This window comes from Mandrillus leucophaeus, unplaced genomic scaffold, assembly GCF_000951045.1.
Source record: "Mandrillus leucophaeus isolate KB7577 unplaced genomic scaffold, Mleu.le_1.0 Scaffold192, whole genome shotgun sequence".
In the NCBI taxonomy this organism is placed as follows: Eukaryota; Metazoa; Chordata; class Mammalia; order Primates; family Cercopithecidae; genus Mandrillus; species Mandrillus leucophaeus.
In genome coordinates this window covers 2,654,516-2,664,162 of record NW_012101943.1, presented here as the reverse complement: position 1 = coordinate 2,664,162, position 9,647 = coordinate 2,654,516, and positions in this window count along the sequence as shown.

Here is a 9,647-nt window from a genome sequence, read left to right as displayed (position 1 = left end):
CACCGTGCCCAGTCCCTTGCTTAGCTTTAAAAACAAGTACACCGGCCGGGCGCGGTGGCTCAAGCCTGTAATCACAGCACTTTGGGAGGCCGAGACGGGCGGATCACGAGGTCAGGAGATCGAGACCATCCTGGCTAACACGGTGAAACCCCGCCACTACTAAAAAATACAAAAAAAAACTAGCTGGGCGAGGTGGCAGGCGCCTGTAGTCCCAGCTACTCGGGAGGCTGAGGCAGGAGAATGTCCTAAACTCGGGAGGCGGAGCTTGCAGTGAGCTGAGATCCGGCCACTGCACTCTAGCCTGTGTGACAGAGCGAGACTCCGTCTCAAAAAAAAAACAAAAAACAAAAAACAAACAAACAAACAAAAAACCAAGTGCCTGAAGGCAGCTTGCTGGTTAAAAGTCATCACCATTCTCTTAATCTCAAGTACCCAGGGACGCGTACACTGCCAAAGGTCGCAGGGACCTCTGCCTAGGAAAGCTAGGTATTGTACAAGGTTTCTCCCCATGTGATAGTCTGAAATATGGCCTCGTGGGATGGGAAAGACCTGAATGTCCCCCAGCCTGACACCCATGAAGAGCCTGTGCTGAGGACCAGTACAAGAGGAAAGAAGGCCTCTTGGCGGTTGTTGGCGGTTGAGATAGAGAAAAGCATCTGTCTCCTGCCCGTCCCTGGGCAATGGAACATCTCGGTGTAAAACCCGATTGTATGTTCTGTTTACTGAGAAAGGCGAAAACCGCCTTAGGGCGAAAGGTGGGACTTGCTAGCAATGCTGCTCTTTATGCACTAAAAAGGTTTATGAAGATGTTTGCATATGCATATCAAGACACAACACTTTTCCTTAAACTTATTCATGTCACAGAGATCTTTATTCATATGTCTTACTGCTGTACCTTCTCCCTAGGATGATCCTATTATCCTGTCACTTCCCTTTCTCTAAGATGGTAAAGATAATTATTAATAAAAATACTAAGGGAACTCAGAGACTGGTGCTGGCGTGGGTCCTCTGTATGCTGAGCGCTGGTCCCCTGGGCCCACTTTTTCTTTCTCTATACTTTGTCTCTGTGTCTTATTTCTTTTCTCAAGTCTCTCGTTCCACCTTACGAGAAACACCCACAGGTGTGGAGGGGCAGGCCACCCCTTCAATTAGAGGCACGTGCAACCACGCTTAGCTAATTTTTGTATTTTCAGTAGAGACGGGTTTCACCATGTTGGCCAGGCTGGTCTCAAACTCCTCAAGTGATCTGCCCACTTTGGCCTCCAAAAGGCTGGGATTACAGGAATGAGCCACCACACCTAGCCTCAAGCTTTTGTAATTAATTAGTATAGCAAGCTAGAGGTTACTGTTGAGCACCTCTAGAGAATTTTTCATTTCAGTTATACTTTCAACTCCAGAATTTCTATTTGGTTATATATAGAGAAATATGTATTTCTAGCTTTTCATGTCTTCATTGAGATTCTATATTTTTTGCTGAGACATTTTTCTCATGCTTTTCTTTAGCTCTTTTTTTTTTTTTTCTTGAGACAGGCTCCTGTCCTGTCACCCAGGCTGAAAAGCAGTGATATGAACATGGCTCACTGCAGCCTTGAACTCCTGGGCTCAAGTGATCTTCCCACCTCAGCCTCCCGAGTAGCTGGGAGTACAGCAGGCGTGCATCACCACGCCTGGGTAGTTTATTATTTATTTGTTTATTGAGACAGAGTCTTGCTCTGTCACCCAGGCTGGCGTGCAGTGGCGTGATCTCAGCTCACTGCAACCTCCACCTCCCGGCTTCAAGCAATTCTCCTGCCTCAGCCTCCCAAGTAGCTGGGACTACAGGTGCCTGCCACCATGCCAGCTAATTTTTGTATTTTTAGTAGATGTCCTAATTTAATTTAATTTAATTTAATTTAATTTAATTTAAGAGAGCTAAATAATTAAACATGAGGACAAAGTACATAAGAAAGTGGCAGTCTTTTATTGCAAATATGCGCACACTCTCCGGCGAGGTTCTCTGGTCCTCAGGTATGGGGGGCCAGGGAAGTCACCCCAGCGCTCTCCGGTGAGGTTCTCCGGTCCACGAATGTGGAGGCCTCCATGAATGCGGGGGCTGAGGAAGTCACTCCGGCTCCTGCCGGTGGCAGACTTTTATGCATTGGTACTGGAAGGGGGAGGGCAGTGGGCAGGATAAGGGCGTGATAGGGGTGTCTCCGTAGGCGTGGCTGGGTAAGTTTCGATCTCTTTGGATTGACGTCACCTGGCGCATGTCCTGCACTTTCCCGGGCACGGGAAAGTTGGTGATGAAGAACCCGGAAGCAATCGGGACTGTGCCATCTTGTTCACCTTCCTCCATTTTGTCCTTTCTCCCTCACCCAAACAGTAGACACTAGGTTTTACCATATTGGCCAGGCTGGTCTCGAACTCCTGACCTCAAGTGATCACCCACCTCAGCCTCACAAAGTGCTGGGATTACAGGCGTGAACCACTGTGCCTGGCCTTTTTTTTTTTTTTTTTTTTTGAGACATAGTCTCACTCTGTCGCCTAGGCTGGAGTGCAGTTGTGCGATCTTGGCTCACTGCAACCTCTGCCTCCCAGGTTCAAGCAATTCTCCTGCCTCAGCCTCCCAAGTAGCTGTGACTACAGGCATGTGCCACCATGCCTGGCTAATTTTTGTATTATTATTGTTTTCTTTTTAGTAGAGACGGGATTTTACCATGTTGGCCAGGCTGGTCTTGAACTCCTGACCTCATGATCCACCCACCTTGGCCTCCCAAAGTGCTGGGATTACAGGCAGGAGCCACCGTGCTTGGCCAATTTATTTATTTTTTTTGGACAAGGTCTCACTGTGTTGCTCAGGCTGGTCTCGAACTCGTGAACTCAAGTGATCCTCCCACCTCAGCCTCCCAAAGTGCTGAGATTACAGACATGAGCCACCATGCCTGGCCTAAAGATATTTTAAATATCTTACTTAAAGTTTGGTAAGTACAAAGTCTAGGCTTCCTCAGGGAGTTTCTATTGACTGTTTTCTCTCTGTGCCTGGGACACACTTTCTTGTTCTTTGCATGTTGTGTAATTTTCTGTTGGAAACTGAGGATTTAAAATAATATAACATGGCATAATATAACATGGCAATAATTGAAATTGGATTCCCTTCTTTCCTCAGGATTTTTACTGCTGCTCTTTGTTTAGTGACTTCCTGAACCCATGTTGTAAAGTTTGTATTCCTTTTTTTTTAAGAGACAAGGTCTTTCTTGGTCTTCCAGGCTGAAGCACAGTGACGTAATCAATCCTAGCTCATTGCAGCCTTCAGTTCCTGGGTTCAAGCAATCCTCCTGCCTCAGCCTCCTGAGCGTTTAGGACTATAGGCATGCACCACCACACCCAGCTAGTTTTTTTTTTTTCTTTTACTTTCTTCTTTAAATTATTATTGATTTTTATTTCAATAAGGTTTTGGGGAACAGATGGTGTTTGGTTATGATAGAGGAGAGAGAAAAAAACCAGGTCCGGCAGCCAGTTAGGGTGGGTCCTCGGTGGAATCCTTTCAAACCAAAGAACAGCCTGCAGGCACAGATAGGGGAACTCGCACAAAGGGGCTTGCCTAAGACATGCCCACAGTCGCACAGATAAGAAAGGTTGCACAGGTGACTTGCCCAGACATGCTAGCAATGGAAAATTCTGTCTTCCGACAATTGCGTAGTAAGGGGAACAAAGCATTGTGGAGTAACTCAAGCTAAGGGCTCGCATGCGCACTAGGAGGACGGGGGGGGGTGGTAAGCTAACAGAAATTCATGCCTTATGCAAATGAGACGCCCAGCCCTCACTGGTTTCTTATAAAAGCCTTTGCATTTAGCTGTAGGAAAACGGCAACCCTCTTCAGGTTCCTTTTCCGCAGCGGGGAGCTTTCTTCTTTCTCTTATTAAACTTTTGCTCTAACCTCATCCTGGGTGTCCGCACTCCTTAACTTTCTTGGTCGTGAGACAAAGGACTCCGGGTACTACCTCAGGCAAGGAGAGACTGCTACCTTGTGGTGCACTGGCAAGACTGTAACATGGATAAGTTCTTTAGTGGTGATTTCTGAGATTTTGGTGGACTCATCGCCCGAGCAGTGTACACTATACCCAGTGTGCAATCTTTTATCCCTCACCCCCCTCTCACCCTTACCCCTGAGTCCCCAAAGTCCATTATATCATTCTTATGCCTTTTTGTTTCTTTCTTTATTTGTGGGGCGGTGGGAGAGATGGAGTCTGGCTCTACTGCTCAGGCTGGAGTACAATGGGGCGAGCTTGGCTCACTGCAACCTCTGCCTCCCAGGTTCAAGAGATTCTCCTGTTTCAGCCTCCCAAGTAGCTGGGATTACAGGCACCCGCCACCACGCCCAGCTAATTTTTGTGTTTTTAGTGGAGACAGGGTTTCACCACGTTGGTCAGGCTGGTCTCGAACTCCTGAACTCAGGTGATCTACCTGCCTCAGTCTCCTAAAGTGCTAGGATTACAGGCGTGAGCCACCGCTCCCAGCTGAGTCTCTTTCCTTTTTCTTTTTAAATTGTTGTAGAGATAGGTCCCGCTATGTTTTCCAGCCTGGTCTCAAATGCCTGGCCTTCCAAAGACCTGAGACTACAGGTATGAACCACTGCACCCAGCCAAATCAGTATTCCTTTTCAAGGTATGGCACTGAAATCTGTTCAGTTAGCTTAGGCGTCAGCTGATTATTGGACGCAGAGTTCCTCAAATTCCAGGAACCAATAAGTCTCGCAGCCTTTCCTGACAGATTGTGTGTGTGGGGCCTGTCTTCAATGCTCAGGCAGGATTTTCACAACTCTGCCTTAGCCTTTACTTTCTGCTTGTGAAGGGCCTCAGGGTCTGACAGAGATGAGAATATAGGGACTTTCAGGCATTTTCTGGGCAAGTGCACAACCTTGCACATGCTCAAGGACTTGTAGATTCCAAGGAATACGTTAAAGAGTTTTCCAAAGCTCCCTGTGGATATCTTATACCTCAGCTTTTGGAGTCTTGCTCTTTTGCCCAGGCTGGAGTGCAGTGGCGTGCTCTCAGCTCACTGCAACTTCCACCTCTTGGGTTCAAGTGATTCTCCTGCCTCAGCCTTCCAAGTAGCTGGAATTACAGGCATGTGCCACCATGCCTGGCTAATTTTTGTATTTTTAGTAGACATGGAGTTTCACCATGTTGGCCAAGCTGGTTTTGAACTCCTGACCTCAGGTGATCCACCTGCTTCAGCCTTCCAAAGTGCTGGGATTACAGGCGTGAGCCACTGCACCCAGCCTCCAGATTTTCTTTTCGTGTTTTTTGGTCAGCTTCCGGTTTGCTCCAGTTGTTAACATTACCATAGCACCTGTAATGTTAATAATTATTACTGATTGTTTTTGACCAATGCCCTCAGGGAAAAGACTTTTTGCACTGAGTTCTGAGTCAGATCAAATAAAGACAAGCCCTGTGAGTGGAAGTTTCCAGGGAATTGTCAGGCAGGTCAAATGATGAGAATTCTCTGTGAATGGTGCTTTGGGGAGCTCTAAACCCATTTGGTTTTCTACAGTGGCTGCTAGGCTGTTCATTCACCATGACACAGAGTAGCTGGTTTTTAAGATTGCTGTGGACCCAAAGAGATGGGGATGGGAATAGAACAAGATAAATTCTCACAAAGTTCACTGTTCTTACCAAGATTCAGCCATTTTTCTTGAATAAATGCTCCTGGAATTGCTGCAAAACTTTTGTTATTGTGCAGTGTTCCAAAGAAATTAATTTTGACAATTTTTGTCAGTGTTTTCAGTGCTCTAATGAAAGAGTATCTTTTCAAAAGTCTTTACTCTGTCATTCCTTCTGATGACACTCCAGAACCTAAGGAAGATATACCTAGTGGTTTCCATATGCTTTGGATGGCTTTAGGCTCATCACAGTTCTAGAGAAGAACATGGAACTTGTTTCATCTTTCTAATATCACCAGTGTATTGTTACTCTTACTGTATATTGTGCACTGGAAAGCCCTGCATCTCAGTTTTACTATTTGACAAGCTTTTCAAGTTTCAGAATACATTCCATTTATTAATTGAAACCCAACATGCTGTCTAAATTTGCATCATTAGGGAAATTGATCTGGTTGTGTGATAATGAAAGAAAGGGGAGTGATTCTAGATTCACATCTAATTTCAAATCCTCTTGTATGTCTTAGAAAGTTAACTTTACCCTTCAAAATCTCAGTTTTTTCATTTGTAAATAATATTACACCTACTTCCTGGGGTTATTGGAAGAACTCGGTAAGAGTCTAGCATGACTGCACAGGATAGGTGCCTAGTTAATACTAACCTCTCCTCTCATTCCCTCGCACCTCTGCTAAATAAAGGGCTCGATTTCTTTAAAATTAGTTATAGTTCAGGCAAATAGAAAAAAATGACAGTCCCAGAAAAATAAAAAAGAGAAACCGAAAAATGTGTCAGATGATTTTTGTTGTTCATTTGGCAAATTGTGTGTAATCTGCCACTGCAATCAGCAATGTCACATTGAATCAATTTACTATTCAATTACTGAACCATTGGTAAATCAATCTCTCTGATCCATAAACCAACTCTCAATTGTCTAACTTTGAGATTACTCATACATTGTCTCCTGCATATTAGTGCTGCCTGGGTTTCGTGCATTTCACTGCCCATTCACTTCTTTATCATGTAAAGTGTCAGAATTAAAACCACACAACTTTGTGGTCAGCATATTAGGAAGTATGTATTTTGAAATTTAAGATCAGGCTGGGTGCAGTGGCTCACGTCTGTAATCCCAGCACTTTGGGAGGCCGAGGCAGGTGGATCACCTGAGGTCAGGAGTTCGAGACCAGCCTGACCAACATGGAGAAACCCCATCTCTACTAAAAATACAAAATTAGCCTGGTGTGGTGGCGCATGCCTATAATCCCAGCTACTCGGGAGGCTGAGGTAGGAGAATTGCTTGAACCCGGGAGGTGGAGGTCGTGGTGAGCTGAGATCATGCCACTGCGCTCTAGCCTGGGCAACAAGAGCGAAACTCTGTCTCAAAATAATAATAATAATAATAATAATAATAATAATTTTAAAAAAGAAACTGTCCCCATGATCTCATTAGCTACCATCAGGCCCCACCTCCAGCACTGGGGATTACATTTCAACATGAGATTTGGGTAGGGACACAGATCCAAACCATATCACTACCCAATTGTATAATTTAATATTTATCATCTACCTCAGTACATGCCCAAAGATATTCACTACTAACAGTTCCATGTATATCCTTCCAATACTTTTCTAGGTATTTACAGGTGTGTGTTTGTGTATGTGTATGTGTGTATATAACATAGTTTTCCCTAGTATACATAGGATTCCACTTTATTTATAGTTCTGTGGCCTGTTTTTTTCATGTGATATCACACACACTTTTCCATATAATATACACGTCCCTTATATTTCTCTCTCTCTCTCTTTTTTTTTTTTTCTTTTTTGGCATTCTGGAGTGGGCCCAAAACATCTCCCTTGTATCTAATGGCTGCCTAGTATTTTATAGTATGGATGAGCCATAATTTAATTATCTTGAAGAATCTCGCTCTTGTCGCCCAGGCTGGAGTGCAATGGCTCCATCTCAGGTCACTGCAACCTCCACCTCCCAGGTTCAAGCAATTCTCCTGCCTTAGTTTCCCAGGTAGCTGGGATTACAGGCGCCCGCCACCATGCCCAGCTAATTTTTGCCTTTTTAGTAGAGACGGAGTTTCACCATGTTGACCAGGCTGGTCTCGAACTCCTGACCTCCGGTGATCCACCTGCCTCGTCCTCCCAAAGTGCTGGGATTACAGGCATGAGCCACCGCGCCCAGCTGTTTCTATATTTTGTCTATTCTATCTCTGTAATTGACAAGATGAGAGGAGAAAGTGAGTAACAGTGTTGGCAATGTGGCAGAACTTTATCAAGAACTTAAAAATATGACCAGGCATGGTGGCTCATGCCTGTAATCCCAGCACTTTGGGAGGCTGAAATGGGAGGATCACTGGAGGTCAGGAGTTCAAAACCAGCCTGGCCAACATGGTAAAACCCCATTTCTACTTAAAAAAAAAAAAAAGCAAAAATAAATAAAAAATAGCCGGGCCTGGTGGCTTGTGCCTGTAGTCCCAGCTGCTTGGGAGGCTGAGGTCTGAGAATCGTTTGAACTTGGTAGGCGGAGGTTGCAGTGAGTTGAGATCTCATCACTGCACTCTAGGCTGGGCAAGAATGAGACTCCGTCTTAAAAACAACCACAATACAAAAAGAACTTAAAAATATTCATATCCTGGGGCCGGGCACGGTGGCTCACGCCTGTAATCCCAGCACTTTGGGAGGCAGAGGCGGGTGGATCACGAGGTCAAGAGATCGAGACCATCCTGGCCAACATGGTGAAACCCCATCTCTACTGAAAATACAAAAATTAGCTAAGCGTGGTTGCACGTGCCTGTAATTCCAGCTACTCTGGAGGCTGAGGCAGGAGAATCGCTTGAACCCAGGAAGTGGAAGTTGCAGTGAGCCGAGATCACGCCACTGAACTCCAGCCTGGTGACAGAGTGAGACTCCGTCTCAAAAAATAATAATAATAATAATTCATATCCTTAAACCATGAATTCTACTTTCACAAATTTGAGGAAATAAATATGTCATAAGTAGACACCCATTGGGTACATCTCAGGGCTACTGCTCCTACTCTTCTCCCTACCACCCCCACGTGAAGAATCATCCAGCCCAAAATGTCAAGCTTCTTCTCTTTTTCTCCTCCAGTGCATGTGGAAACAGCAGAAAGCCTCCCAACACTCATTTTGTGCAGTGAGTCTCCTATCCTGACCACAGCGGATTGGACCAGGTGAGGGTACCTGAGCTAACCTGGGCTAGGGTCCCTTTCCCAGGAACTTTGAATTAACACTAAGGGATCCTTGCTTATGTTCTGGCTGCTCTATTAAATGGAGACAATGCAAAAATGGGAGCTTGACCTGCCATTTTGCCCGACCTAACCTGCCCCTCAGAGAAAGTGAGAGGAGAATGACTGAAGCCCAATCACAGCAAGGGACAGAGACAAAAAGGCCTGAGTGCTTTTCCATCCTACGCTGGTCTCTGCTTGCTGAGGCTAAGTGCATCCCTGCCCAGAATCCTAATAGCAATTATCCCCCTGTGAGCTCCAGTAAGTCCCTGGTAAAGCTCCTGCTGCTCCATCTCAGGAGAATCCCGGATCCTGATCAGTGCCTCAATATTGCAGAACAGAGGGAGTGAGGGAAATATTTAATTTCCAACTCTGAAGGTCTACCATGGAGAAGAGAGGAGCAGAAGGAAGAACTTAATACTGGTGGAGCACTTGGTAAAATGAAAATAAATATTCTTTTTTTTTTTTTTGAGATGGAGTTTCACTCTTGTCTCCCAGGCTCGAATGCAATGGTGCAATCTCGGCTCACTGCAACCTCCGCCTCCCGGGTTCAAGTGATTCTCCTGCCTCAGTCTCCTGAGTAGCTGGGATTACAGGCGCCCACCATCACACTCGGCTAATTTTTGTATTTTTAGAAGAGATGGGGTTTCACCACGTTGGCCAGGCTGCTCTTGAACTCCTAACCTCAGGTGATTCACCCACCTCAGCCTCCCAAAGCGCTGGGATTACAGAAATGAGCCACTGCACCTGGCGAAA